The sequence below is a fragment of the Pinus tabuliformis genome, chromosome 7, assembly GCF_031772625.1.
Source record: "Pinus tabuliformis cultivar Carrire ecotype Pingquan chromosome 7, CPIR1, whole genome shotgun sequence".
NCBI lineage: Eukaryota > Viridiplantae > Streptophyta > Pinopsida > Pinales > Pinaceae > Pinus > Pinus tabuliformis.
The window spans coordinates 1688705674-1688732876 of NC_142293.1; positions in this window are offsets into that span (position 1 = coordinate 1688705674).

Consider the following 27203-nt stretch of genomic DNA (forward strand, 5'->3'; position numbering starts at 1 on the left):
ATAACCTTGAAGTTGATGACAATGCCTTCTCCCCTTCTTTTGTAGTGTAGATCCAAACTGCTTCTAGGGTTTCAATTTTCTCCAAGATGATGTGATCTTCGTTTTTAAGGTCCTTCAAGCTACCTTGCTTTGTAGATTGCTTCTTCGATCTAGGGTTTGGTTCTTCAATGTAGATCTTGATCCTTTTCTTTGATAACCTTCAACTTGCTTCGATGCCCTTCTTGAAACTTGATCATTGAATGTCTCTTTGCTTCCCTTCCTTTGACTTCAACACCTTAGCTCTGATTCCATTTTGAAGAATCTAGGGCAAATTACGTTAATAATATTCTTTTCATGATGATAACTATTTGTGAGGTACTTTTTCACTTTTTCTTATTATCGCAATCTTCTCTTGTTATTATTAGAGTGTGTTTTCTTTCTTCATCAAATAGTTACCAAAACAAAAGAGACAAGAGCACAAGATGTTGGCTCTCTGCCAGGGTCAAAGCCTCTCTCTCTTTGAGAGGAAAAGTCGAACAAATTCTTCTTATAGAGATTCTAATTGATGAATACCAAGAACAAGACCCTTGACCTAGTAGCCACTACAAGATCAAGACACACATTCTCTTGACAGTCCTCTTCGAGATCTTCAACATTGTTTGGATACTAAGATCCTTCATTCTTGATATCGAGATCTTCAGTGTTGCCTTGACATTGAGATCTTCACTACTGCCTTGACACTGAGATCTTCACCATAGTGATAATACAAATTGTAGTTACAACAAATCAATGAGACCTTACTGCATTGAGACAGAGGTATACTTCACAGTTCCATCACCAAGTCTCTTTTCTTTGATGGCTATAATAGAGATCGAATCACAGAATCTCCACAACTATTGTTCTTACGAAATCACAAAGAGGCTTTTGAATTACTTACTGCAATGATACCAAAGCTAGAGATCTGAATTTCTTGATGACTGTGCTAAAGGTATGAGCCCACCACTATTCCTCACACGAAAACATATATGAGAAGTTGATAGTGATCATCCTTAAAAAGTCATAGAGTAATCTAAGCTATCTTATTGTGTCACAGATCTGACTTTTATATCTGGTATACCCATACAAAAACATAAAGATATCACCAAATTGTTCTCTATATCTCATCATCGAAACTTCAAAAGAAAATTTGAACCTGTCTTCTCCACCAAAAGACCCAGATCTGCAAAGTTTATTCACTGTAATTACCCATCCAAAATTTCAGAGATATCAAATCCTGAAGTTATCTTTATGCAAAAATCTTAGCTGGGTATTTATAGTAGTGTTTCCTCGATAAATGAGCTGATGTGTCCAACTGAACAGTTGTGTCTATTTGAGGTGAGCTGACATTAATATTTCATACAGTTTGCAGGTCGACATCAAGAGAGGATTGTGTTTGTATTTTTGGAGGGTTTTTCTAGACACTAGGTTGACTCATATGCATTTTATATATGCTCAATAAGAACTCTTCATACATGACATTGACTCTTTGACTCAATAATAAATCCGAAGGCTCTCAATGGGAGCCACTAACAAATAAAATCACTTTCTCATGAAACCCATGAACCAAGGCTTACAATAATAATTTTATTTTCTTCATTACATCATTTACAATAGTCACAATTACATGTCATTATGAAGACCAAACCTAGTTACATTTTACAATAATATGAACCCAAATACATAAGAGGTTTGCACAAAGTTTAGGGAGTGAAATAGATTAGACGTTGGTACAAAATTTATCACACGTATGTGACATGCCAACCCACACGTGTTAGTCAATAATCACATCGCGAGAGATAAGGATCCACAAGAGGTGGTTAGTCCATATCACGAAACACACGGGGAGTGTTGGTTTATCCAATGTCCAACACTAGCAATGCAATCTTGAAGAAGACGTACCTATAATCTTCATCAATGTTGACTCATACTATAATGATTAGCCTTAGTCACCGTAGGTTTCAACATTGGGTTATATTTTCATTCTACATGAATGTAATGATATTAACTGTTGTACATCGTTTAGGCTTAGCTATGCTTTTATTGTATGTTATTATTAATTTTTTTGCTAAAATCATATACGGGGCAAACAACTCTCATAATAATGCTTATCCTTTTGTGAAATAGTGTTGTTCTTTTTCTTTTGAAATTGAGCTAAATTATAAAACAAACAAAAAAAGATAAAGAATGTTATTTGAAAACATTTAAATTATATGAAATTAAAAAATTTAAATAGAGAAATAAAAATAAAACAAAAGTGATCTTTTTGAAACCTTCTTATTTCTTTAATATTATGTTTGTGATAGACTTTCGAAATAGTTTTATGATATGATTTTGATAATGCCTAATTAAAATGCATATTATAATATTTTAAATTCAATTCTAAATAAAATTTAATTTAAATTTAATTTATAAAAAATAATCAATAAATAATTATAAAAATAAATTAAATAATATATATATTATAATATTTCAATTTTATTTCTGCTATACATAATAAAATATCTCAATAAAAACAATGTACATAAAATATCTAAATGAAAACAATGTACAGATTAATTATGTTGAGTTTCTTAAATCAGGTTTTTTATTATTTTATTATTATATAATTTTGATCTTTATTAATTAAAAGTAAATTAAAATACATATTTTAATTAATATTTTATAAATAAAATAAAAAATATTATTTAAAATTACTTAATATAAAAATCCCTTGAGCCTATTACACTTTCTAAGTAAAATATGTTAAATATAACCCTAAGAAATTAGGTTGAGGGTTAAATGAATTTCTCTAAATAACTCAATATTATTTTAGAAACTTAAATATCATAAAATATAACAACACAAACTATAATATGACAAAACAATAAGCATCCGTTGAACTGTACTGTAAGTATATTTTATGTGGTGTTGTACAACTACAAACAAACGGTACAGTACAGACTTACAGTATTACTCTTCAAATTCACTAAGGCGGATAAGGAGCCTTCAGTGATAATTTAATCATGTTGAATTGAAAATATCCATGGCTCTCCCCAATTGCTCCGAACTCGAGCGATGACAGCGTTGAGAAAGAATGCAGAAGAGTACAGTAGAAGTCCCCAGCCGTTCGGGCCTTTCCCCAAAAATTCTAGCGAATTCTTGTTACTCAGAATATAACTACCAGCTGCCCATTTCACCCACGCCAGTGTTTGAACAGCTCCGTATACCCATCTCATATATTTCCACGCGAAATCCGCATCTCCCAATACACACATCATAGGCAAGAGGTGATCAAGGTACGCTATCTCCAACATGATCAACGAACATGGAAATAAAAATAATGTCAGGAGGAATATTTTATCCTTCAGGTTAGAAGATGGCCATGCAATGGCCAAACCAAACAGGGCTAATGGAAGATAGTTATATGTAGAACGCTCGACGACCATAGTTAAGGGTGCAGTAAGGGGTATCGAAATAATGGAACCGATATAGAGTAAACGATGACCAATAGAAGTAAGCCGAGTTAAAATGATGGCAGAGTCCATGGACAAGGCAATAGCAACGGCTGCCGTTATTGCTACACGTCCACGCTGTGACTCGGGGGTAATGGCTGCGGTTATGACTAGTGGTCCACCCTGTGAGAGGGTAATGGCAGTGGTAGAAGGAGATAGAGTATGAAAAACCCAAACAATAGAGCAAATCAAGTTAACGCAACACGCTATAAATGATAAGGTTCTGATGCCCAGAAGATCACCCCTAAAGCTCAGCACTTGGCAAACCTCAGTGTTATTGAAATCAGACTTGACCACAGCTTTGGTTAGAAAGGCATTGGCAGCGAATCCACTCCCTTTACTGTCTGCCACGTAATCTCTAATCGTTCCTCTGGCTACCAAACCGCTGGAGAAACCATCCACTCCGAACCATAATGTTAATAAAAGGTTTATTAATACTTCAGTGAACCTTGGCATTCTAAATGACACAATGTTGTATTCTACACATTCCCTTGAGCCTCCCCTACGTCAAGAGCTTCCGAAGCCATAACTCTGACTCATTTGCCTGTCGCATCTTTAGACCTCAGAGATCTTACCAGTAGCTCTGTCCAAACATATGACACCACACATTGGAATGCATATGCAAATATGCCCTTTTCTGTTGATAGACCCGGCACCGATATCATCAAGAATTTCAGATACCACCTTGGACTCACTCACTCTCACTTTGTGTCCTTCATCACCCTGCTCCAAGGGCAACGGGCCCTCAACACGTAACAGACTGTTTGAGTTGCAGCCATGGCAGCCATTCATTTCTGAGGCAGGTAAGACAGGGGAGAAAGACAGAGGGAATTAGAGAGTGGTTTCAACGTTCCAGGCATCCGAAGAGCAAGCGTGACGGTAAGCTCTTCCTGTGTCCAGAATACAATGCAGTGGCAAGAATTGCATGGACAGGTCTCTATAGTGACTTCTGGAGTGACTACCACACCATCATTGATTGCAATTTGTAATGGAAGGAATCGCACTAAAATGGAGTCCACAATAGGGGCATTGGTTTTCATTGGAGTCCACAATATGACAGGAGCAGTCTGTACACTTCCAATTTCATTAGAAGCTGCGGGTGGACGATCATCTTCTGCTGATGCCCGGTCGATGTCGAAGCCATCTGAAGAACTCGACCATCTTCTCGATGCCCAGTCGATGTCGAAGCCGTCTGAATAACTCCATCTTCCAGAGACGAACTTCTTATGTGGAAGCAGTCTGTCGACCTTATGTTTCTGTACATGTAATCAGTGCATTTCCATCTTTGATCCAATTTATGGTCTTGAGTTTGGCACTTACGATAATGTCCAGGGCATCCCTGGCACCCATCTCTAGATCCCACCTTCCTCTTATCAGACTTGTAATTAAAACTGCTATATTCCCTACGCATGTAATTCCTTGAACAGAAATGTCAAATTGTGCGAAAGAAAAACATGATAACCATCCCAACCAACAAACTAACTTGATGATCACCAATTGCAGATTCCATAGTAAGCCCATTTCAAAATACAGTCAAGAGGGAAAACTCGCCTGACTTGCGATCAACAAAACTCTATTCTCCCATTCAATCTACGCTTTGTCTATGTCGTACCTGCGGACATTTATATAGAAAAACACACCATTTGGCTTCAAACTCTGCTATCCATGAAGTTTCGATTTATCATCCTTAGACGTGCCTAGTAATTGCGTCAGGTGTACCGCTTAATGGGAATCCTAGATGCGTCCAGGAAACTTCATTTCTTTGAAGCAACAGAAAGATTCTGGTTGTGAGATAGATTCTGGTTGTGAGATGGAGAAATGATCCATGATGAAGAAAATTTCTGACAACATTGTAATTTGTGCAGGTCAAACCAGAGGGAGAATTTCTGGTAGAGCCTCTTCGTATTTTAGATCAGAGAGAAACCATCTTGCGGAAACGATCCATCACCTAGGTTAAAGTGTAGTGGAAGCACTTTGACCAGAAAGAGGCTACCTGGGAAGAAGAGGAAACTATGCTGGAAGCTTACCCAACACTATTTTCTTAAAAAAAAAAAAAAAGGAATAAATAGAACACTAAGAACAATGTTCCTCACAAGGGGGGAAATTGTAACACCCTATACTGCACAAACATTTACTTTGTTACCAAGTTTTACTTAATCTTTTAATTTGTTTAACATAGACTATTAAAGAACTAATGCTGAATAGCGAGAACATATCTTGTTACTTATTAATTAATAATTTAAACAGTTTGTCAAAGAACTGAAAGAAACAATTAATAAATCCTGAGACAGTTACAAACAGTTACTCATTTGTTCTCTCAAAATGAAAAAAGGGAGAACCCTAAGGGAGTTGGAAAATATACAAAGGGGAAGGAAGCACGAATGGTACTGCCCAAATTTTCCTTGAGCTGGACGAAAGTACCAGTGGGAAAACTGTGAATTACAGTCGAAAAGGTATGAGACTTGAGGTTGGACCGCAGTCTTGATGCCTAAGATACCAGACTGTGACAGACTTATTGACTGACAAGAGTAGGAATAGCTAGAAGGGGGGAATCTGGATGTAATCGCCAGATCTGTGGGTGGGTGGAGAGACCTTCCAAGAAAAGGGAATTACTCACACTGATATAAATAAAGCAGAACCAGATAAGTAATACACGTTGTTCTTAGTAAATATTAGCTACAATGGGTTAATATTATTCAATAATGGATAGCCAACAACAGGTATATTTCTAGATATATATATGTTTAGTCGTGGTATATCATTAAACATGTTCATTTTATTCTGTTGCTTTATATAAACTAATGAATTATAAGGTAGAAGTACCGATAGCTTTACACAGTTCTAGGAAAACAACTTAACCATTTCGGATTAACTTTATATCAGAAAATTAGAGAAGTTAAATTATGAACAGTCTTTGGCTTTTAAAGTGAGTACTATTTTCTTCTAATGAAACCATGAGATGCTTTCTAGTTCATAAAGCATACAAAGATTAAACCAAAAGGAATTTATTCTACAAATTTAAACCTTTCTATAGATGCAATATCAAGATAATGCTAACTGTCAAATGAAAACAGGAAGATAATATGTCATTCATGGAATAGCTATCACTAACCATTGCATGACCAGACTTATCTTTAACTGTACAAAAACATTAACTGAGTCACGAGGTTTCTTCGTGACTCTCAATCGTTTTCCATAGGAAAAACTGAGAGCCAACTGCCCTGTCTAATTTCCAAATCATTCAAGCTGGGAACGTTGTTGCTCATTATCACTAGAATAGTGTTGGAACCGACCAAACAAAGTAAGATAATTCATTTATGGAATGTTCTAAGATTATAACTTGAAACCTGAATGGAAATATCAAACCTGGCTTAAACCTTTATAGTCAAAGTCAAACCAGTTTATAGTGTCGTCCCATCTCAAACTATTCCAAAAAAAATTACAACCCTCATACAGTTTCTCTTAGTATAACTATGAACTTAACCTTGGTCATGCGTCAATATGGGGTTATTTATAAACCTGAGAATCTAACATTTAACACAAAAAAAGCAGAATTCTTTCATGGTTAGTTGAAGCTTGGAGGCACTTTTTAGCCGTAAGTTCACTAGAAGAGGGAGTGATTAAACCAACCTGTGACCAGAAGACAGTAACCACTGTAAGGAGCACCCTCCAAACTCTAAAATCCCTTGAAAATGTCTTGTCGAGACCTTACCTACGATTACATGGATGTCGGGATTAAAACCTATAGGGTATTAAGAATAAAATGACTGATACATGTTAGGAAGTTTCAGGGTTTCATTGTTACCTGTGTAGGAGGAACTCCGGGTGATAAGAAGCAACGAGAATATGGAAAACCTATCACAGTCATTAGTGGCTTTTCACGTTCATATCATTTCGAAAACAATCTTGTAGCTTGCATGGGATCTTACCTCCATGAAAGCCCAGTTTCTCCTATCACATACTTCCTGGGATGTGCACAACCGTGGATAGTTGAACTACCTGCATTCCAAGAACCAACTAATCAGGAGGAACACTTCAAACCAATGGAAAAAAAAAAAGCATATTAAGGAATTTACTGAGAGTAACTTTTTAAAACGCTACCTGGACGCTTATCAGACCCCTTCAGGCCAAGGAGATTAAGCTAAAACCATGATATCTCTTCAAACCCTTAGACAGCTTGTAGAGCCGAACCCCAAGGTTTTGCAAATCAGAAAATGGAAGTCGCACACAACCGGAAGCCGGAAAAATATCACACAATTGATATTGGAGCTCCAGAACCGCTGGAACCTCAAACCATGATCCTATGGTGGGGAAACAGACAAGTGACCAAGTTCCAGACTATTTTGTCAATACTATTCAATGAGTGGAGTCAGACATTTAGTGTTTGAGATACAGGTGGTAGCTCAACCCTCGATCCACCCTCCATCATTAAGTGTTGGTTTAAACAATGAATTATGCATACGGGAGTCTAACTAAGGTGGAAGATCACGACGCATATGAATGATAGGTCCTCATTAAGTCCTAAAATTTGTACAATCTAGTTTAATGGCCTCGTTATTCGTCAGTGACTTAGTTAATAAAGTGTGGAATGAAAAAAAATAAATATATGTGTTAAGTTTGTTACATTTTCAATTTATTTTTCTCAAATATATATTTAGTTGAAATATGTTATAATTAAAATTAATAAAATTAGTTTAGATTAGTGTAGAATTAAAACATGTTACAATTAAAATTAATTAAATTGGTATAGATTAATATGTTATTAGTTGTTTTGAAATAATAAAACTTATTATAATTCAATTGTTAATTAATACTAAAATAAATAATTATTATTAAATATTATGTGTAAATAAATTCAATATAATGCATTGCGAAAACCTCTTAATACTTAAATTTAATTTTATTATCGTTATTCATAAAAAACTATATTATTTCAAATAATTTATCTTTTATTTATACTGAAAATCACCACTTTTTAGCTGATTTCGTCTTGCAAATACAGACTCATTATCATTATTATTATTAAAATAAAAATAACATATTACTGATATCATGCTTGTTGGTGGCCTCATCATGATTACCGTTTTCATGGGCATATATTCTCCTAAAAATAATAATATCATGTAGCATACCTCCATGAGTAGCAAATACAGACATGTAAAAAAGTCAAGTTATAAATACTAATAAATCCTAATTCAAAAATTATTTTTCGTGGAGCAATACATTTAAATATATGGACCCAAATACATAAGAGGTTTGAGCAAAGTTTAGGAAGTCAAACAGATTAGAGGTTGGTACAAAGTTTATCTGTGACATGTTAATTTTACTTGAACTCGATTTATATGGTTCTGGTCACATCATGCATTAGATCCATTATGTTATGGTCACATAATGATTTTGCGTCCGCTGTGAATAGGTTGACTTTAGGGTTTGATTGTCTTTTTGGATGGTAAGTGGAACAACTTGAACTCGATTTATATGGTTCTGGTCACATCATGCATTAGATCCATTATGTTATGGTCACAATGATTTTGCGTCAGCTGTGAATAGGTTGACTTTAGGGTTTGATTGTCTTTTTGGATGGTAAGTGGAACAATTAGTTTTGGAGAGAGGAAATTTTAGTATTGTTATTGTGCATGATGAGTTAAAAGTTAAAATAATTGATTGACAAATGTATTTATAAAAAATAATTAATTGATAAAAAATTACTTTAAAATAGGATTATTAATGGGTTGGTCCTTTTTTATATGTCATGGGAAAATGATGATCTTTCCTACACAAATATATTCTTGATCCCTTCCTTAATGGAGTTGGTGGTTGATTTCATTGATCTTTACCATTAAAATACACATAAAATGTTCAATCGCAGTTTGGTTAGTAGACAACATGGATGGATTCAGACTAGAATAGCCTTTGCAATTCAGAGAGTTTTGCTTGGTAGCTCTGTTGTAGAGCCAAAAGTCGAAGTACAAGTTTAGGGGAGGGTGTACAACAACTTTCGATGAACAATGCACAGGAGGTGTTTTGTAGAATGAGTTGGATCCACCTGCAGGTGATTGATGAAATTAGTGTTGTATAATGCAGTACTCAACAATGGATGCCATTAGCATAATGAATTGAAGATGGGTGTACCTCAGCTATGATGGCACAATAAAGCTCAAGCTTTGTGAGCCAATAAGGTTCTAAATAAATAGAATTAAAAATTAAAAAAAATAAATAAATATTTTATAAAGTAGACTTTGCAAATAGCTGGTTTAATTTTTGGTCAAAATTAAATTAATTCATAGTCAATGTGATGTTGATTACATAATTGGTTTAAATTTATTATCATTCTTCATAAAAAACTACATTATTTCAAATAATTTATTTTTTATTTATAGAGAAAGTCACCACTCATTAGTTGATTTCATTTTTGCAAATGAAGACTCATTATTATTATTATTATTATTATTAAAAATAATAATAATGCATGTGCATGGCCTTATCATGATTACCATTTATATATATATATATATATATATATATATATTAACAGCAAATATTGTGTGTAAAATAGTCAAGTTATAAATACCAACAAATCCAATGCAAAAAATATATTTCATGGAGCATTACCTTTAAATATATGTGTTGAAGAATCTAGGGTAATTAGGTTAATAAGATTCTTCTCACGATGATAACTATTTGTGAGGTACTTTTTCACTTTTTCTTATTAGCACAATCTTCTCTTATTATTATTAGAGCGTGTTTTCTTTCTTCATCAAATAATTACCAAAACAAAAGTGACAAGAACACACGATGTTGGTTCTCTACCAGGGTCAAAACCTCTCGCTCTCTGAGAGGAAAACCCAAACAAATTCTTCTTATAGATATTCTTATTAATGAATACCAAGACCAAGACCCTTGACCTAGTAGCCACTCCAAGATCAACACACACATTCTCTTGATAGTCCTCTTCGAGATCTTCATCATTGTATGGATACTAAGATCTACCTTGACATGATATCCTTCATTATTTATATCGAGATCTTCATTGTTGCCTTAACACTAAGATCTTCACAACTGCCTTGACACTGAGACCTTCACCATAGAGATAATACAAATTTTAGTTACAACGAATCAATGAGACCTTACTATGCTGAGACAGAGGTATACTTCACAGTTCCATCACCAAGTCTCTTTTCTTTGATTACTGCAATAGAGATTGAACCACATAATCTCCACAGCTATTGTTCTTAAGAAATCACAGAGAGGCTTATGAATTACTTACTGCAATGATACCAAAGTTGGAGATCCAAATTGCTTGATTATTGTGCTAAAGGTATGAGCGCATCACTGTTATTCATTCTAAAAGATATCTGAGTAGTTGATAGTGATCATCCTTCGAAAACCATAGAGTAATCCGAGCTATCTTATTGTGTCACAGATCCAACTTTTATCTTTGATATACCCATACAAAAACACAGAGATATCACCAAATTGTTCTCTATATCTCATCATCAAAACTTCAAAAGAAAATCGAACCTTTCTTCTCCACTGAAAGACCCAGATACATGAAGTTTATTCACTGTAATTACCCATCCGAAATTTCAGAGATATCGAATCCTGTAACTATCTTTATGTGAAAATCTTAGTTGGATATTTATAGCAGTTTGTACTCCTTAAATGATACGATGTGTCCAACCGAATAGTTGTCTATTTGAGGTGAGCCGACATGAATATTTCATACATTTTGCAGACCCACTTCAAGAGAGGATTGTGCTTGTCTTTTTGGAGTGCTTTTCTAGACACTAGGTTAACTCATATACATTTTATATATGCTCAAGAAGAGCTCTTCATACATGACATTGACTCTTTTACCCAATAATAAATCTTAAGGCTCTCAATGGGAGCCACTAACAAATAAAATCACTTGCTTATGAAACCCATGAAGCAAGGCTTACAATAATAATTATATTTTCTTCATTACATCATTTACAATAGTCACAATTACATGTCATTATGAAGACCAAACCTAGTTACATTTTACAAGGCTCCCTCTTAACTAGGGAGGTATTCATAATGGTACTTGGTCATTCTCAATATGAATAATTTATCATAAGAAGAATTGGATTGGTAACTCATCTGTATAGCATCATAGTAACCAACGTTGTTTCCACATAAAGGCCTTGATTGGTAGCTCTATCTCTCATTAGATCAGAGCATAATGTTGGCGATACCAATGAATATAGACACCTTCATTATTCTCTCTCAAGGTACATACCCACCTGGGTGTTCACTAAGTATGACCTTCTAGGAATATTCTTATCTTGGGATCCCAACCCTCAAAGAATATCAGTCCTCATCCCTACTCTTATATTGGATTCCCTACATATCCTCAAAGAACATTGAATGCCATATGATTACCCAATCCTCCATTCTTTCTTCCCAAGTTAAGATAAGAATGTTGTGTCTATCTCTCCCTCTCAACTCGAGAAGATATGCCCATTCCTATAAATGAATGTACCCAAGCTCCCTTTGATCAAGGACATGCCCAAGATCCCTCTTAATTAGGGTCTTGTGAGAGCTCCCTCTCAACTGCAGATTCCCTTTTAATCAAAAACTTCTTCCTTGTGGATCCTTCAGCTGCTTGATCAATTTCCTTTCTTGATGTCATGGAATTCAATCGAGCTTCTTCCTTGTAGGGAATTAACCATCCATCTCTTTCCTTCTTGGTTTTTCATGTCATTCCTTTCTTCATGGAAAGTGGCATTCTTGATACATATCTGGAACCTTAGACATATGGCTACTTCTTGCTAATCATGTTTCTTTTAGGAATTTCCATCCACCACTTGAATGCTAGTTTTTCTTGCACTTACAATTCTTGTTCCAATATCCCTACATGAACTCATTCAGATATTATTCAAGAAATGAAAACATAAAATTATATCAAGTAGTACCTTACTAGATGACTCTTCATCTTGACATCTTCTTGTATGTATCAACATCCTGCATACATGTTGGCACATCTCCCAAAGATATCCATTGTCAAGGGTTTCCATATTTTTCACACTCTCATCAGAGTCTTCATATCTTTCCGAGAGATTCCCTAGTTAAATCTTCTTGGTCTTTTGGATGTTGATCGCCTTTATCATGGTTGCATATCTCACGATCTCTTATTGTTACATATTCCATTCCTAGGAGCTTCCAATCAGAGTTCCTTAATTTTAGTCAACCACCTGATACTTCATATGAGGATATATTATGTTAATTTCATCTAGTGTGACTTATGCCTTCCTGCATCCTTTTAGAGGAGGAGATCATTTTACCTTGATCATGCTTCTCAAGATAAAAGTAGTGATCCACGTCACCTGTAACCATACGACATGACTTTATAATATTAAATACAAACATACATACGTCATTTTACCTTTAGGTCATATAGGCTTTTTCCAACAGCTTCCTTGATTGAAAATATCTTTAACCCATTGATCTGCTTCATTTCCCATGTCATCATACCATCATTCCATGAATTCCATAAGTTGGAGTTCTTGATCAAACACTTGCTTCCACTCTAGATCTGTGAATCCTTCGAAAAGGATTCCATCAGAGAATCTTGATGATCTCACATATTCTTATTCAACAGATGTAGCCCTTTTAACTGATGTATGATGAGACTTATCCTGGATGATTCTTTCCTTTTATATTTCAATGAGGTCACCAAGAGTTATATTGACTACCATATATTTTGTTCCAGCGGTCCTTCATGTTTCCCTATGGCAGTGTCATGAGATCTTACTTTAATGATTCTACTTCCTTGTTCTTCCTTCTTTCATCTTCCTCCATTTCTTCATTGAAATGAACTTCTATATTCTTCTTGTTATTGTCCTTCTTAAGCTAAGAACAATCTTTCTTGTAAAGTACACAATATTTTACTTCCATAAAATGTTTGAGTCCTCAACGATTTTTCCCTTCAACTTGTCTTCTTCTATCTTTCATAGAAATCACAAGTATAATGAGGTAACTTACTTATCCCATGAATTTTGTTATCCTTGTGATGATGTCACGAGTTCTTGTTTCTAATGTTTCCATGATGTCACACCGCATCTTATTGTAGACATAACCAAGGCAGGATCTAGGAGCCATAAAGAGACCTATAATGAGAGAGACTATTTTAATGATTTCTTACTCTCTCTTACCATGGAATTCCTTTCCTCGGCTCCTCATATCCTTTCGAGTGATATGAACTTTCTTTTCTTCTAATGTTCGTAATTCTTTTTCCAACTTCTTTGATGTCTCCAATATTGTTTATGTGAGAGGACCTTAAGAGTTCCTTCCCATGAATTCAAAGGAGACCTTTTTCACTGATATGTTTAATGACTTCAATTATCTACGAGGACTATGGAAATCCTCCTTATTCCATGCAAGGACCTTTGATGACCTATCCAACTTATAGATCTCCTTGCAACCACGAAGTCATTTTACCAAATAAATTAACGAATGAAAGATACTTACTTGACAAGTGAAGATGAAATCTTCTACTTGACCACTTTGATGATGTTTGAAGAAGATGTATTAGAGCTTCCTCTTGGATGATCTTCTTTCAAATGAAAAATCCTTTCTCCAATAGAAAAGGTTGCTCCTTTTGATGAGGATGATTTGCTGCCTCCTCGAATGATCTTCTTCTAGGGCAAGGAGATCTTCCTTGCTTGTTTTATAACCTTGAAGTTGATGGCAATGCCTTCTCCCCTTCTTTTGTAGTGTAGATCCAAACTGCTTCTAGGGTTTCAATTTTCTCCAAGATGATGTGATCTTCATTTTTAAGGTCCTTCAAGCTACCTTGCTTTGTAGATTGCTTCTTGATCTAGGGTTTGGTTCTTCAATGTAGATCTTGATCCTTTTCTTTGATAACCTTCAACTTGCTTCGATGCCGTTCTTGAAACTTGATCATTGAATGTCTCTTTTCTTCCCTTCCTTTGACTTCAACACCTTAGCTCTGATTCCATTTTGAAGAATCTAGGGCAAATTACGTTAATAATATTCTTCTCATGATGATAACTATTTGTGAGGTACTTTTTCACTTTTTCTTATTAACACAATCTTCTCTTGTTATTATTAGAGTGTGTTTTCTTTCTTCATCAAATAGTTACCAAAACAAAAGAGACAAGAGCACAAGATATTGGCTCTCTGCCAGGGTGAAAGCCTCTCTCTCTTTGAGAGGAAAACTCGAACAAATTATTCTTATAGAGATTCTAATTGATGAATAGAAAGACCAAGACCCTTGACCTAGTAGCCACTACAAGATCAAGACACACATTCTCTTGACAATCCTCTTCGAGATCTTCAACATTGTTTGGATACTGAGATCTGCCTTGACACTGAGATCCTTCATTCTTGATATCGAGATCTTCAGTGTTGCCTTGACATTGAGATCTTCACTACTGCCTTGACACTGAGATCTTCACCACAGTGATAATACAAATTGTAGTTTCAACGAATCAATGAGACCTTATTGCATCGAGATAGAGGTATACTTCACAGTTCCATCACCAAGTCTCTTTTCTTTGATGGCTGTAATAGAGATCGAATCACAGAATCTCCACAGCTATTGTTCTTACGAAATCACAAAGAGGCTTTTGAATTACTTACTGCAATGATACCAAAGCTAGAGATCTGAATTTCTTGATGACTGTGCTAAAGGTATGAGCCCACCACTATTCTTCACATGAAAAGATATATGAGAAGTTGATAGTGATCATCCTTAAAAAATCATAGAGTAATCTGAGCTATCTTATTGTGTCACAGATCTGACTTTTATATCTGATATACCCATACAAAAACATAGAGATATCACTAAATTGTTCTCTATATCTCATCATCGAAACTTCAGAAGAAAATTTGAACCTGTCTTCTCCACCAAAAGACCCAGATCTGCGAAGTTTATTCACTGTAATTACCCATCCAAAATTTCAGAGATATCAAATCCTGAAGTTATCTTTATGCAAAAATCTTAGCTGTGTATTTATAGTAGTTTTTCCTCCATAAATGAGCTGATGTGTCCAACCACATAGTTGTGTCTATTTGAGGTGAGCTGACATTAATATTTCATACAGTTTGCAGGTCGACATCAAGAGAGGATTGTGTTTGTATTTTTGGAGGGTTTTTCTAGACACTAGGTTGACTCATATACATTTTATATATGCTCAAGAAGAACTCTTCATACATGACATTGACTCTTTGACTCAATAATAAATCCTAAGGCTCTCAATGGGAGCCACTAACAAATAAAATCACTTTCTCATGAAACCCATGAACCAAGGCTTACAATAATAATTTTATTTTCTTCATTACATCATTTACAATAGTCACAATTACATGTCATTATGAAGACCAAACCTAGTTACATTTTACAAAAATATGAACCCAAATACATAAGAGGTTTGCACAAAGTTTAGGGAGTGAAATAGATTAGACATTGGTACAAAATTCATCACATGTATGTGACATGCCAACCCGCAGGTGTTAGTCAATGATCACATCGCCAGAGATAAAGATCCACAAGAGGTAGTTAGTCCATATCACGAAACACATGGGGAGTGTTGGTTTATCCAATGTCCAACACTAACAATGCAATCTTGAAGAAGAAGTACCTATAATCTTCATCAATGTTAACTCATACTATAATGATTAGCCTTAGTCACCGTAGGTTTCAACATTGGGTTATATTTTCATTCTATGTTAATGTAATGATATTAATTGTTGTACATCGTTTAGGCTTAGCTATGCTTTTATTGTATGTTATTATTAATTTTTTGCTAAAATCATATACGGGGCAAACAACTCTCATAATAATACTTATCTTTTTGTGAAATAGTGTTGTTCTTTTTCTTTTGAAATTGAGCTAAATTATAAAACAAAACAAAAAAGATAAAGAATGTTATTTGAAAACATTTAAATTATATGAAATTAAAAAATTTAAATAGAGAAATAAAAATAAAACAAAAGTGATTTTTTGCAACCTTCTTATATCTTTAATATTATGTTTGTGATAGACTTTCGAAATAATTTTATGATATGATTTTAATAATGCCTAATTAAAATGCATATTATAATATTTTAAATTCAATTCTAAATAAAATATAATTTAAATTTAGTTTATAAAAAATAATCAATAAATAATTATGAAAATAAATTAAATTATATATATATATATATATATATATATATATATAATATTATAATATTTCAATTTTATTTTTGCTATACATAAATAAAATATTTCAATAAAAACAATGTACACAAAATATCTAAATGAAAACAATTTACAGATTAATTATATTGAATTTTTTAAATCAAGTTTTTTTTATTGTTTTATTATTATATAATTTTGATCTTTATTAATTAAAAGTAAATGAAAATACATATTTTAATTAATATTTTATAAATAAAAATAAATTATTATTTAAACTTACTTAATATAAAAATCCCTTGAGCCTGTCACACTTTATAAGTAAAATATGTTAAATATAACCATAAGAAATTATGTTGAGGGTTAAATGAATTTCTCTAAATAACTCAATATTATTTTAAAAACTTAAATATCATAAAATGTAACAACACAAACGATAATATGACAAAACAATAAGCATCCGTTGAACTGTACTGTATATTTTATGTGGTGTTGTACAACTACAAACAAACGGTACGGTACAGACTTACAGTATTACTCTTCAAATTCACTAAAGCGGATAAGCAGCCTTCCGTGATAATTTAATCATGTTGAATTGAAAATATCCATGGCTCTCCCCAATTGCTCCGAACTCCAGCCATGACAGCGTTGAGAAAGAATGCAGAAGAGTACAGTAGAAGTCCCCAGCCGTTCGGGCTTTTCCCGAAAAATTCTAGCGAATTCTTCACGCCAGTGTTTGAACAGCTGCCCATTTCACCCACGCCAGTGTTTGAACAGCTCCGTATACCCATCTCATATATTCCCACGCGAAATCCGCATCTCCCAATACCCACATCATAGGCAAGAGGTGATCAAGGTACGCTATCTCCAAGCCTATAACGAAAAGAAATATCCTCTCCATAGAGTTAAAAAATGTCCACAGAATGACCAATAGAAGTAAGCGGAGTTAAAATGATGGCAGAGTCCATGGACAAGGCAATAGCAACGTCTGCCGTTATTGCTACACGTCCACGCTGTGACTCGGGGGTAATGGCTGCGGTTATGACTAGTGGTCCACCCTGTGAGAGGGTAATGGCAGTGGTAGAAGGAGATAACGCAACAATAGAGCAAATCAAGTTAACGCAACACGCTATAAATGATAAGGTTCTGATGCCCAGAAGATCACCCCTAAAGCTCAGCACTTGGCAAACCTCAGTGTTATTGAAATCAGACTTGACCACAGCTTTGGTTAGAAAGGCATTGGCAACGAATCCACTCCCTTTACTGTCTGCCACGTAATCTCTAATCGTTCCTCTGGCTACCAAAGCGCTCGAGAAACCATCCACTCCGAACCATAATGTTAATAAAAGGTTTATTAATACTTCAGTGAACCTTGGCATTATAAATGACACAATGTTGTATTCTACACATTCGCTTGAGCCTCCTCTACGTCAAGAGCTTCGGAAGCCATAACTCTGACTGCTTTGCCTGCCGCATCTTTACACCTCAGAGATCTTAGCAGTAGCTCTGTCCACACATCAGAGCTGGCACCATGCATTGGAATGCATATGCAAATATGCCCTTTTCCGTTGATAGACTCGGCACCGATATCATCAAGAATTTCAGATACCACCTTGGACTCAGTCACTCTCACTCTGTGCCCTTCATCAGCCTGCTCCAAGGGCAACGGGCCCTCAACACGCAACAGACTGTCCGAGTTGCAACCATGGCAGCCATTTCTGAGGCAGGTAAGACAGGGGAGAAGACAGAGGGAATTAGAGAGTGGTTTCAATGTTCCGGGCATCCGAAGAGCAAGCATGACGGTAAGCTCTTCCAGTGTCCAGAATACAATGCAGCGGCAAGAATTGTATAGTGACTTCTGGAGTGACTACCCCACCATCATTGATTGCAATTTGTAATGGAAGGAATCGCACTAAAATGGAGTCCACAATAGGGGCATTGGTTTTCATGAACTCTCTGATGGACGAATTGGGTTTGCTGTTACACAACAATATGACAGAAGCAGTCTGTACACTTCCAATTTCATTAGAAGCTGTGGGTGGACGACCTTTTTCTATAGGAGTGTGAAGATCATCTTCTCCTCTAAAACAAGGTATGCTGATGCCCAGTCGATGTCGAAGCCGTCTGAATAACTCGACCATCTTCCGGAGACGAACTTCTTGTGTGGAAGCAGTCTGTCGACCTCCTGTTTCTGTACATGTAATCAGTCCATTTCCATCTTCGATCCCATTTATGGTCTTGAGTTTGGCATTTACTAGAATGTCCAGGATATCCCTGTCACCCATCTCTAGATCCAACCTTCCTCTTATCAGAGTTGTAATTAAAACTGCTATATTCCCTACGCATGTAATTCCTTGAACAGGAATATCAACAAATCCGCCCACACCTTCGCTTATGTCAAATTGTGCGAAAGAAAAACATGATAACCCTCCCAACCAACAAACTAACTTGATGATCAACAATCGCAGATTCCATAGTAGGTCCATTTCAAAATACAGTCGAGAGGGAAAACTCGCCTGACTTGCGATCAACAAAACTCTGCTATCCATGAAGTTTCGATTTATCATCCTTAGACGTGCTTAGTAATTGCGTCAGGTGTACCGCTTAATGGGAATCCTAGATGCGTCCAGGAAACTTCATTTCTTTGAAGCAACAGAAAGATTCTGGTTGTGAGATGGAGAAATGATCCATGATTTTGGAGAAAACCCATTTCAATACAGTGGGAAGGGAAAAATCTCCCCAATTCCTATTGACAAAACTCTATTCTTCCGCTCATTAATATCTTTATGCTCAATCTACATCCTGACATACAGAAAAGTATATCATGTGCCTTCCACACCATTCTATCCATGAAGTTTCGCTTTAAGATTTCAACCATGGAAGAGAGAAGGAAGGCAGCGATGGTATGCAGACCGTATGATTTTATAGGCAGGCCGTGTGATTTAGGGAGAAGTGGCTAGTAATTTTGTTGTCGTATGGATGTACGACTTATTAGGAATCTTAAGACTCATTACATATAATGAAATCTCTAGTAAAAAATTTTGGGTGTGAAACAACCTAAAGATTCCTGTTGTAACATAAAATCTGATTGATGATTTTCACATCTCCCAAAGTAATTACATGAGGTCACAAATGGTCCTTTCAGTGCTATATGTAGTTACGCTCGAAACTTTAAAGATTTATATTTAATTATTTTTTAAAGTTGGGTTTAAAATCGTAAAGATTTATCTTAATTTTCAAGATTTTTTTTATTATTAAATTTAGATAAGGTTATTTACAGTGTTTGTATTATAATTTTCATTTTGAATTAACAAATTAAAAATTAAATTCGATACAAATTGATTTATTTATATTTTATAAAATTTATTAATATTTATATAAAATAAATGTTAACATTTCAATAATACATTTAAAATTTTATATAGTCTTAACAAATAAATATGTTTATATAGTTTGAATTTAAAAAACAAGAAAAATCTGAATTTCATTTTTAATATTTTTTTATCTTTTATATATTTTTAAAATAAAGATAAATCTCATATATTTAATATAAGTTTGAAATTTCATTTTTTTCAATAAGGAAAAAAATAGGCTTTATATTAATAAGTTGTTTATATAAGTAAAAAGTTTTATTTTCAACAAAATCATAACAACATTATCTAATTAAAGATAGTTGTTGTACACTCAATCTACCTATATATTACATTCAAAAGTCCATAAACAATCTCCCATTGAAATATTAGATATTCATTAATATATTGATTTTGGCCCCACAGCTAGTCATTACTAGGTCAATACCAAGCAATTGACTCCATAGGGGGAAGAAAGCTTCACCAATTGACAAAGTAATCTAGTTGCAATACCAAGCAATTGACTCCATAGGGGGAAGAAAGCTTCACCAATTGACAAAGTAATCTAGTTGCAACCCTCGTAGAACTCCAATGGCAAAAACTCAGAGATTAATAGCAGCATATCAAAACCAAAAGATACTGCAACAATGTTGACCAGGATAGAAAAAATAAAGGAAATGATATTTATCGACAGCATAAGATTGAGACATAGTATGTCCCTGAAAATATTCATATAAATGTGTCCACGTCACTTAGTGATTCGCATCCCGCTACTTGTTCACCTACCCCACCAACCACACAACAAACAAAAAAAGAAGGCCATATTACCAACCAATCAAGTAGCTGGATTATGTAAAGGGGATTTTCTCAGATCCCTAGAATGCGAAATTTTGGAAGGAGGTGCATGAAATCTCTCCAAAATGATAAGTTCCCAACCTTAGACAATGAGTCAACAATTTTATTTAACTCCCTATGAATATGAGAAAATGACACCACCTAAAATTGCTCAGTCATCAACCTATTTATCTGTAACCAATTAATCAATAGCAAAGGGTTGTATGATGTTCACTTTGTGGCCCACTCAACCACCACCTTCTAATCACCAAATACTTCCATTGACTCAATATCAAGTCACTTTGAACAAAATAAAACCCCCCAAAGAGTAATAACCTCAGCTTGAGTATTACTATCAACACCTCCATTCCAGTAGAAGCGATAATGATTTCCGTGATTAATGATGATACATGCATCACATCCACAAGTGTTGTTATTTTTGGCACCATCAAAGAACCCCCAAGGGAATCTTCCCAAAGAATTTATTGGAAGTATGTTGCTCATCACATGTTTACTAATGACACGCTCAGATTTGTTGAAATACGCAAAAATCCTTATACAAGTACCATTTATATTCGGATGAGAGTTCATGACAATAAATGAGTTTCGACAATTCTAAATGCCACAGATAATATATGAAGGAAGTGTGTGATATACCTTATACCCAGTCATCTAATCCCTTAGACAATCTTCCAAGGATATAGAGTTCCAAACTACACTAATGTTTAAAATGTTCAACACTTCGAACCAAATTTGAGTAGCAATTGAACACTTTAGAAATAGGTGAACCACATCCTCCAAATCAGAACCACATAATATGCATCTACTTGGACCTCTGAAACCTCTTCAACATAAATTGTCCCACGTCAACACCTTGTTTTTCCGAGTTAACCATCTAAATCATTTAATCAATGGGATATTCCAACCCCAAATCTTCCTAAACCATCGATTAGGTGTTGAATGTAATGATGGAGGTGTAATATACTAAGAGGTTTCCTCCACCAAGAGTTGTCCTTGAACTGATGGGCTGACCTAATATGTGGCTAGCTCTCCATAAAGTCCAAGATCCAGAAAACTAGATCATGAAGGTTGAAGGAAGCCAATTTTTACCTGAATATGATTTAGATAGTTATGGATTTATCTTAAAAGTGGAGCAAGAAATGTATGGCCACCAATAAATCCTTTGGTGGGATCAAGACCGGTCTCAACCCCAACAACATTCCCAATCTTCCATTTAATGTTCCCCAATAGCCAATGTCTGACTTTCATGAAACCCTTCCATATGTAAGAGGCAACACAAGGAAATTGAGCCCCCTCCTTAATCCATGACACCAAAAATTGATTCCTCAAATACTTCTCACTAATGATATGTTTCCATGTACCATCTCCAGATAATGCCCACCATAAGTTTTTCATCAATAAAATGCAACCAAATTCTTTTAAGTCCTCAATACCCCGACCCCCATCTACCTTTATCTGAGATATGATCTCTAAACTAGCCAAATGTAATTTATGAAAATCTTTGATGCCCACCCATATAAACTTCGATATGATCGAATTGATCCTTCTGATGATATGATTAGGAAACATATAGAGATGCAACCAATAAATCACAATGCTCTGAAGATCCACCTGAACCATAATCAATCTACCTCCTAGTGAAAGCCATACATGTGACCATTTAACTAACTTGTGTTCAAATTTTTTAATAAGCCAATGTCAATCTTTAATGTCATAATTGTTCAACTTTAAGAAGAAGTCGAGATACTTAATGTCTGAGTCCATTAACACTTGATCAATAATTTTTTTTTCTCAATCTGTCTACTCCTATTATTTATACAAAAATATTACAGCAAGGCCATGGCCTTGAAAGTCTTGCCATGAATTTGGCATTTTACAAAAATGATCATGTTCTCAGTACATTGTGAACCTCCAGTAGTATTTTGACTACACATAAGGCTCGAAACAATGCTGAACATAAACTAAGACGAAACTTGCACAGCTAGACAACGGTAGACATTAACGACACATTGACAGACAGAGACCTGAAACATGCATTGACTATGAGAATCAAAACAGAGTCAAGCTCCTACTTCAGAAACTGCAAGAGCGTAAACCCGGGCGAGATCAGTCATCCTCAGAGGTGTATGGCTCCTCGACGACCCTACACCCGCATTGTAGTGAGTCCTCCGAGTCAGAATGATGAACCGCCGAGCCTGTAGGTTCACCACGAGCTGGTGCACTTGGACCTGCAGGGACAGCCGGATTCACCAGAGAGGCACCTCCCATGACCTGGCACTGATTGTCCGCCGGATTCGCCATCCTCTGTTCTGCAAGAGCTCCTGGATGGGCTGCTCCCGAACCCCTGATATCTTCACATTTTTCAATAGTGACTGAGACTATGAAGGTGGAGTTGGCGAGAGAACACGGGATGCGATAGCGAACAGTGGGGTGGGCAGCATGCTCACAATCAACCCTCCCGACTCGCCCACGACCCCTGCCTCTTCCACTTCTGGTGACAGGGGGACTGCTCCGCCCAGGTTCCAGCGCGTCCGAGGAAGAGTAAGAAATGGGGGTGGATCGCTGAGAGGCGGCGCGACCACGGGAGCCACCACGTCTGCTCCCCATCCTGGGCCGTTCGCGCGGCATGGCAATGTACAGTGAATTGTCGAGAGAGCGAATACACGGAGAGGAGTACCCTGAGCGAGGCGAAAACAGAACACCAATTGAACCGTATGAACCTGGAACCAGAAAGGGAATGACGGGCCTAAGCTCACTTGCAGAAAAGCTCAGAGAGACACACAACACTGCAATCCATAAAGCCGCAGAGGTATGCGACGAAGCCGCGGGAACGATGAGCTTATGGAGCGCCATAGCACAGTAAACCATGAAGTGGATGGAGGGAGTAAATGCCTGCATTAATAGGCTTGTGCGAGACCAGCTCGCTCGTCCTGCGCCATAACCCGTGGCGTGCTTGGGCTGACACCTGCCCACGTGATACGCCATCCTCATACCCTCTGATCTGTCAAGCACCCGCATCCGGGAGTGAGTGATCCTGTTGCACCAGAGAAGTGCATTCCTGTTTGAGTTGTTCATCATCTGCAGCTTCGAGGGGACCTGAGAAGTGAGGAAGTTGCTGGTTTACTCCTTGATTGGCCAGTCTGTCTGCGACTTTGTTGGTCGTTCGTCTAACATGCTTGAAGGTAATGCTTTGGGGATTCCGCAGCCTTTCCTCCAGGAGTTCCAATCTGCTGAGCAACCTCCAGCTGGATGCTATCTTGGCTGCTGAAGTGCCTGCTTGTATTCTGGTAGCTGCTGTTATTAGGATGAGTGAGTCTCCCTCGACCTCTAAAGGGAAGAAGTTCTTTTGATCTGCAATGCAGATCCCTTTCCATAGTCCTTCTAGCTCAGCTGCATTATTAGTATCTTTGCCAATCGATCCGTAATAGATATGCAGTGCTGCGCCCGTGTGGCTCCTGAAGATTCCTCCAAATCCCGTCGGCCCTGGATTGCCCTTGGCTGCCCCATCAAAGTTCAATTTGAATGAGTTGGTTGCAGGGGGGGACCAAGTGAGGGGAGAGGCAGAGCTAGTTGGAGGACGGGCTTTGACCTGGGCTAGAAAGGATAGGTCCAGATTCCAGGCTTTCAAGATGAGGCATTCCTGTGGAGAGTCTGGCAGATCCGTGTCATGCCAGTTTCTGATAGCTAAAGTTTCTTGAAGATTTTGTTTCAGGAGGAGCCACAGGGCATCAATTGGCCGGCTAATGTTGTTGAAAATTCTGCTATTTCTTTCCTTCCAGAGAATCCAATAGAGAAAGCCTGGGATTAGATTCCACAGAGAGTTTAGAAGCGGGCTTTTAAAAGGGTGCTTTGTCCATTTACGAATGGTTTCTGTGATGTCTCCCATCCGATCTTCTGATCTCCTATTGCATTGTTCAATTCTCTCCCATAGTTGAGTTGCTAGAGGACAAGTCTCCATTAAGTGTCTGATGGATTCAGAGTGGAGATTGCAATTGGGGCATCTTGATGGGCCAATGAATCCTCTTTTTTGCAGGTTATCCCAGGTAAGGATGCGCCTTTTACTTAAAAGCCATAGAAAAGTGGAGACCTTGGGCCATATGCCTGGTTGCCAGACCCTTTCCCATATTTGATCCTTGTCTGTTTGGGAGACTGAGTAGCGAAGCTGGTGAGCTTCCTTAGTTGTGAACATTCCTTTTGGCGTATGACCCCATCTCAGTTTGTCCTCCAGGTTTGAGTATTTAATTCTCCTGTAATTTAATTCCTGATCTATTTCAGTGTGCGTTTCCCCTTGCCAATCAGGTTGCCAGGTGCTAGCAGGTTTCCAAATTTGGAAGTCTTGGACCGTGTGCTGCTGCCAGAATTGATGGACGAGGGTGCGATTTGCCTGTTGCATGGAAACTTGCCAGATTGGCTTGTGGAATAGAGTGGCCAGTTTTGGGAGTTGTTGCCAAGAGTCCTCCCAGAACCTTGCTGTGGTACCTGAGTGAATTTCCCAAAAACTGTGTTCTTGAATGAAGGCGCTGTGGAGCTTTGCGGCGTTCCATATCAGAGAACCTTGGGTTGTGGTGCTGATTCTGATGAGGTCGTTCCATTGGCTGCCCGGAGCATATTTTTCTTGCCAAAGCCTCGCCCAGGGTGTATGTGGTTTGGAGATCCAGTTCCACCATATACGAGCTCCCATTGTATTGTTGCTTTGGAGAGGATCCCTTAGTCCAAGCCCGCCCTCTGATTTTGTTTGGCAGACCTCCTTCCAATTGACAAGAGCCCATTTCCTGTTAAGACCAGAGGAGCCCCACAGAAAATTTCGCTGAAGATTGCGGATTGCTTTGAGAACCCATTTTGGCGCTGCTAGGATGGAGAAAAGATACAAAGGCATGGCCTGGAGAACTGATTTGATCAAGATGAGTCTGCCAGCCATATTTAGAGAGCGGAAGGTCCAAGACGAGAGCCTTGATTCCAATTTGTCTAGGAGAGTCCTCCAGGAAGCGTGTTTGATGGCCGAGTCTAACAAAGGAGCCCCCAAGTATTTAGAAGGAAGCGTGGCAATAGAGAACCCCAGAATACGTGCAATGTTCCTTTGAGTGGAGGCGGGGGTATTGAAAAAGAAGAGTTGGGATTTTGAAGCATTGATGGAGGTGCCGGAGGCTTCAGAGAAAAGAGAGAGCAGAAGTTTGAAGGCTTTGGCCTCTTGAGAGGAGGGATGACCAAATAACATGGTGTCGTCTACAAACTGTTGATGGGATAGGGGATGAAGACCATGGAGGGAAATACCTTTTAGAGCTTGGGAGGAGATGGCGGATTTGAGTAGTCGACTGAGCCCTTCTGCCATTAGGACAAAAAGGAAGGGAGATAGGGGATCCCCTTGACGAATACCATGGGAGGGGCGGAAAGGCGATGAAGGGGAGCCATTGAGCAGGACAGAGATACTGGGAGAGGAAATGAGATTCATGATCCATCTAGTCCAGGTGGAGTTGAAGCCAAAAGCCAATAACATCTGATGAATATAATTCCAACTAAGTTTATCAAAAGCTTTGGAGAGGTCCAGCTTTAGAATCATACCTGGTTTTTTCAGAAGCTTTAGAGAGTGGATTACTTCATTTGATAGAATGATACCATCCATAATCTGCCGCCCTTCTACATAACCCGTCTGCTCTGGAGAAATGAGAAGAGGAAGGAGAGGTTTGAGCCTGTTCGCCAGTACTTTAGAGATAAGCTTGTAAATGACATTGCACAGTGCTATCGGTCTGTATTTGTCGGGCTTATTGGGTTCATCGCCTTTAGGTACTAGCGCTAAGAAAGTTGCATTGAGGGAGGGTAGAATCCAATGCATATTTCTTGATTCCTCCACTAATTCCCATACCTCTGTCTTGATGAGCTCCCAAAACTCGTGAAAGAAATTGGCAGTACAACCATCAGGACCAGGTGCTTTGCCATCCTTGAGTTGGGCCATCGCCTCTTCTACCTCCCAAAGTGAAATGGACTGGAGCAGTTTGTTGTTATGATCCTCCGTTATGATTTTAGGAATGTGCTGCGTGATCGTTCTGATGGCGTGATCTCTGTTTCCAGGAGGCTCCCTGAGAATTTCCTGAAAGTAATCTTTAAATTCCTTCTCCATGTCTTCATGCGCTTCTAACCTTTCCCCTTGTTGGTTATTTATGAATGCTATGTTGTTATGCATTCTTCTTTGGATGGCAGTTCTATGGAAGAATTTTGTATTCTTCTCCCCCTCCTTGAGCCATCTGATTCTGGACTTCTGTCGCCATAGGATTTCCTCTTGCTGCCTACGAGCTTCAATTTGATTCCAGAGGATCTGCTCCTGATGCG